This window comes from Chanodichthys erythropterus, chromosome 2 (assembly GCF_024489055.1).
Source record: "Chanodichthys erythropterus isolate Z2021 chromosome 2, ASM2448905v1, whole genome shotgun sequence".
Taxonomy (NCBI): Eukaryota; Metazoa; Chordata; class Actinopteri; order Cypriniformes; family Xenocyprididae; genus Chanodichthys; species Chanodichthys erythropterus.
In genome coordinates this window covers 19431221-19437220 of record NC_090222.1, presented here as the reverse complement: position 1 = coordinate 19437220, position 6000 = coordinate 19431221, and the positions used below count along the sequence as shown (strand labels likewise).

Below are 6000 nucleotides of genomic sequence, written 5' to 3'. Positions count from 1 at the left end.
GGTCTAAAAGCTAAGCGCTTATGAGCGCGCGGAGAGAGAAGCACTGATTGAGAAATAAATAAGGACGTCCGTGTCACTTGCGCTCTAGAGGAGTCGGATTTAACAGCACATTCCTTACAAACCTTTTCAAACGTGGGACGTACAACGTGCTTTCTTTCAGAAACTTTCTGCCTGTGCCTTTTTTATTCTGTTCATTCATTGGTACTTGTTTTGTGGCTTTAAGCACAAAGTCATAAGACTGTGCCAGACTATATTTACCTACTAGTATAAAAACAACCTGCCAAAGTGAGCAACTCGGATTAAAAAGAAGAACCAGGCGATAGCCTACATTTGGACACGATTTCGCGTTCTGTCAGACTTCTAGGTGAGTGGTCAGACAAACACCGATAACTGCATGTAAGCGTAGCATTAGTTTATTTATGGTTTGCAAGTTGTCAGACGTTACTTTTTACTATATCGTTTTTAGTAAATGCACTGTCGATACTCAGATTGCAATTGTCAGTGTTGTTTCGACCGCTGCGCTGCGTGAAAACACATTTGGCTTTGCATTAAACTCTAGTTGTTTTAGACTGCTCAAATGTGTTAAGTCGTCGCGCGAGTAAACTTAACCGTCTCTGTCTCGTGCATGGCGGCCAAGAGTCTCGAAGTGTGTATGTGAGGAGTTTGGATGTCTGCCACTGTACCGGGAATGCGCTCGGTCTGGTGCGGAGTCGTGCTGTTTGTTTGTGAAGTTGTTATTCACACCGCCTCGCCTAATTTAAATGGTTCCTGGTTATAAGTTACATGGTACCCGGGTTTAATGCCAACATTTATTAGAGCAAATACTCTGAAATCCCTTGAAAACTGCTGTGGGTCATTCTGGTGGTATATTTACCCACCTGTGGCCCCGGCATTTCGCGTCAGTTAGTATTTATGGGCTACCGCAATCTTGCTTTTAACTGTAATTGCAGAGCAGTCTCGAAAACACTTTAAACTGTCGAGTCATGGTGTTAAACTAGTTAGATTTATACAAAGTTGTTATCAGACTTACTATGCATGCACTGATTTATGTTTGTTTGTTTGTTTGTTTGTTTTTGGTGTTTGAACCTATTTGCAGCTTGTAAATAACGGTTTACCACATTAACCAATTTAATCACAATTTTTTTTTCCTAGCTAAGTGAGCACATGTGTTTTACTTCTTAGATAGCGAAATACTTGCCTATTTGAGAATCTTTCAGGGGGGCAAATAGAGTTAAATAGCTCTGGTGATGTCAGTATTATAATCAGCCATGTAAAAATGCTGACATGAAATCAATAGGCTAGTCTACACATGCTTTATAGTTGATGGCTCTGTGTAAACACATCGTTGGTTGTCTTTCAAATTCAAAGATATGTTTTTGTCATCAATGCTAGTAGTGGGATCAAATGGTATAGAAGTGGTTTTGTTTTTATGCTCACTTTAGCAACCACTTGAGAGTAGCGTATGGCATCCAGTTTTAATAGTCAGATCTATATTGAAAGATCCTCTCACCGCTACATGCTATTCAAGCACAATAAACCTAATAGTGCCCTACAACTGAGTTGTGATGCAGGTATTTGCTATTAGTTCATGACGTCCAGGTAGTTGAAATGCACTGTGATGGCAGTTTCATATATATTTTGGGGAATTGGTGGCTAATTCTTATGAATTTGTACAATTTCATTCATACATTTTCGCCTTTTTTCTGTAGTGTCATACAAAAAAGGCACCTTGTAAATGTTTTCTCATGTAATCAGGTTGGGTATTTGCGACCCTTCTGTGCCAGAGGTGACCTCAGACCAGTGTGAGACCCTGGACAGAACAGCATCAGAAGAGCGTCTATATACTTTCTGCTAATATTTGTTCTAGATTAACTGTAAACATTACAAATGCCTTGGCAATACACTGCAATGCCTGTCATGCCAATAAAGCGCATTTAAATTGCCTTTTAAACCGCTAAATTATCAAGCCATAAGAAAAAAAAAAAACACTTAAATTGTCTTTTGCATTACAAAAAGCAGAATTAATTTCGTGATGAAGCAGAGATGGTACCACTGGGATTTCATTCAGAAAACTGATTTTTTCCATCTACTTTATTAAAGTAAAAATTGTAAGTATTGTGTTTTATGAGGTTTATGGGAGGTTTTGCATTCTCTGAAGAGGCAAAAGAAAATGCAGAGTATGCGCAAAAGCTATGAAGAGATGCTAATGAATGCACCATAAAGCTGAAAAATCCCCCATCCCCCTATTCTTTCTTCTATTTCTCCTCTCTCTCTCGCTCTCTGTTTAAAAGGAGTTTTGAGACTTGTGAATAGAGACACAACGAAAAGTGAAATGAATTGTGCTGCATCACCAAGGGAGGGGACCAAGTGCCAAGAGGGGTACAGAGGAATGTGTATGTGCGTGTGTGTGTATGTAGACAAACACACACTCAGCAAACATCTCTGAGGAGGTCGAAAGCATTGATCTGAGCAGTGAGGGTTTTATTATGAGTTTGTTTGTGGAGAAATTACCCAAGAACTTTTGCTGGGGCATCATACTAGGGATGTCTGGCTCGATTAAAATACAAAGAAAGAACTATAAATCGTTTTCTTTGTATTTCGCCTCTTTTATATAATATATGTGTGTGTGTTTAGTCTCACAGTGAACTGTTTTTCATGCATCTTTAAACCTTTTTGTTTTCACACCCATATTTCTGTAAACAGCATGGTAATCTCTGACTAGCGTGTTGTGGGTAATGATAGAGGGATTAAGGGAGAATTGAAAGAGAGAGGGAGAGACACGGGTGGCATACCGAATGGAAATGTGCTCTCAGTTGGAACTAACATCAGACGTCTTGTTTCATCTATTAAATTGTCTTTTGACACACCCTATACTTCTCTCTCTCTCTTCTCTCTTCAGTCCACATACCTTTGATGCTGTAATTCATCCTCCTGAGCAATCTGTCTTACTTCATATCACATTCTGTTCATCTCCTGTCTTCCATCACTGTCTCCATGCTGTCCCATCTTGCTGTTGAAGTAGCTGTAAATCATTTATCCATCCACCCATCTCTCCATCTATCAGTTACACATCACTGTCTCTATCTTCAGTCTCCTTTGTCAGCTCTTTTGCAGTGCAGTGAATGTTTTTCTACATTTACATTTTTTAAGGTCAAGATACAAACAATTCATATTTGGAAGATATTCTTCAAAAAGCTTACGCTGTACGTCCTATGCCTTCCCTATTCAAATTATGGGGGAAAAAAGTTGAATAGGGAAGGCGGTTTCATTTGAAAGTGAACTAATCCTTTAATGCCTAAATTACAATTAATTTGGCAATTGTTTTTTGCAGACATAAAGTCAGAAATGTCATAAAAAAAAACTTTGAAATGGATGAAATTCTTGAAAAGAAAGTAGTTTGCCCATTTCTGCTACAAAAGAAAAAAAGAAACATGCATTGGTGAATCATAATTATAACAAAAATGTGACTCTTATGTGACTTGCTTTTCACAATTTTCACTTTTTGATCTCATAATTAGTACTTTATCCCAGAATTTTTAGATTTAATGTCATTTTTTTTTCTTTTCATATTTGATGAAATGGGCTTACTAAGAAAGAAACTTAGCAATATTAATGATAAACTTAATAATATGAAATATTTATGAATGAAAAATTCATGATATTTGTGTATTTGTGTTTGGAAATAATATATAACTTGCTTATATGAATTCTAATACCCTTGTATCATTCTGATGGAATCAGATAGACATGCTGTATATGTTCTCCAGATCTACTCCCACTTACAGATATACTTATTTATTATTCACTTATTTTTATTATTATTATTATTATTATTTAGTATTTCAACTTAAAGATTTAAAGGTACATTTTCAAGGATTTTCTGCCTGTTTTTTTTTTTTATTATTCATCATGCTACATTATGAAGCAATTTGCTGTTTGTGTTTTATGAATTGTGCATAACCCCTCTGTTGAAGTCTGGATCATTGAAGAAATCAATGTTCATAGATCCTTGGCCTGTGTGTATGAATCACTCTTACGTAAGGGTTCTGCCTTCATTAATGACTTACTTGAAGGGCTAACCACAAAGTGAAACATTACAGCCGGATCTGCACATGCACAGCAGCCAACTTTAAACCAACTTGCTGTCTCAGAACCGCAGGGAGAGCTACAAACCAAAGTGTTATTCAGATCTATTCATACAGGAATAAATAATACATTAATACATCCTACACAAAGTGGACACCGTGCTTATATCATGTAGTTTTAATAGAGAGGAAACCGCTCATTAGCATGTCTTCTAGATATGTTTTGCAAGTGTATAAAAATGTTTAAATAGGTTGGACATTTTTTTGATTTACATAGAGGATCTTCATATTAACTAACAAACATACACATCCATTCTCGCAACTGCTGTCAGGCTCATTTATCTCTCTAGTAATTACTCATGGCGTCAAGCAAACATAGACAAGCTTTTGAAAGTTGTTTGTGAAAACAGGAACATTCACCATCAAAGCTGCAGCTTCTGTAAAGGTTTTTTTTTTTTTTTTCCTTTGCCTGAATCTTGACTGCCAAACAGGAAACAGGAAAACCATGGCATCTCTCACTTCTGCTTAGTAAAACTTATTAAACAGTTTTTAGTAATCCTCCATACGTCAGGCAGATCTGCATTTGTGATATCTGAACGAATCAAATCAATAGTCCAGATATGTTTCATGCAATCTGATGCTATGCTCCAGAAGGTTTTGTGTAAGTACTCAGGTTGGCGTTGTTTTCAGCATGAATTAGTGCTGTTCACACATTGCTGAGCTTTGCGTTACGTCTTTCCGATTGACCTGTTCGCTCTATTTTTTTATTTTTATTTTTTTTTTCACTTTTGGCTTTTCATATTTTTGAAAATGCCATCCTTTCTTGTCCTTTCATCCATTTTGAATTATTAACCCTCAATCTAAAGACTGTACTCACTTTTCATTCTCTTTTTTCCATTTTTCTTCAAGGTCCAAAGTCAACACACACTAACTCAGTTGAACAAAAGAGCAGTGTCACACTTTTTCTTTTTGCTTTCAGTAACTGCAGAACCTGCCCTCTCTGTCATGTTTGTGTTCTGTCACATTGCATATTTTAGTCTTTATCAGGGTTTATTCACTATCACATAGTACTGCATATCTGAATAAGATATTTAGGGCTGGTATTGCACATCAAAAACCTGCATCCTATTTACTAACCATATACCCTACAGTTTAATTCATCATGAAATCAAAATTGACAATTCTAATTTTTTGTAATTTTTTTTTTTTATGGAATATTGCAGTATTTATTGTAAATGATTTATCTGTGCACATCATTGTTTTGGTAACACTTTATTGTAAGGTTCATTAGTTTACTACTTTAACGTGGATTAAAAATGAGCAATACTTCTTCAGCATTAATTAAAGGGGCATCACACACAGTTTCTGCCAATCTCATGTTAATCTTGAGTACATATAGAGTAGCAATGCATCCTTCATATTTATGAAAAGTCTTTAGTTTTATCATATTTATAAAAGACTTTTTGAAAAAAGCAGAGATCCTGGTGGCGTGCCTGCCATCAGTGCCGTGGGAGGAGCTAAAGAGTCACGAGCGAGCGCAGCTTTTGTGTAGAGATCGTCTACTAGCTGCGACATCATTATAAATAAAAAGGGAACAAAAACGTTGTTTACATTATATGCACTTGCGCGCCAGTTGCCAACAAAATAGACATTTGATGCAGCTTTACTCACCACCCGCGATCTGCAAATCCAGTGCCAAACTGGGACTTGTTTACAAAGTATTCATCACCAAAATCCCGGGAACAAACAAACGTACATGCACAACTCTCTTGCTGCCCCGGAAAAACAAACTTCGTCCACTGTTCCCTTAACGCTGGGTTCATTGGGAAGCGGAAAAAGGTAATGTTTCCCTCACAACCAAAAACACACTCCTGTGGTGACAGGAGCTGCGTCTCATTTCGGAGGCTGCGTCCTT

At 36.9% G+C, this 6000-nt stretch overlaps 1 protein-coding gene across 3 annotated transcripts in view; it reads left to right on the top strand.

The window, feature by feature from the left end:
* The window catches only part of ddr1 (discoidin domain receptor tyrosine kinase 1), a 39849-nt gene continuing 33849 nt past the window's right edge, over positions 1-6000 (top strand). For all 3 annotated transcript variants that reach the window (XM_067404144.1, XM_067404149.1, XM_067404137.1), the window contains exon 1: positions 1-364. The gene's annotated coding sequence lies outside the window, so the exon portion shown is untranslated. The remainder of the gene's footprint in view (positions 365-6000) is intronic.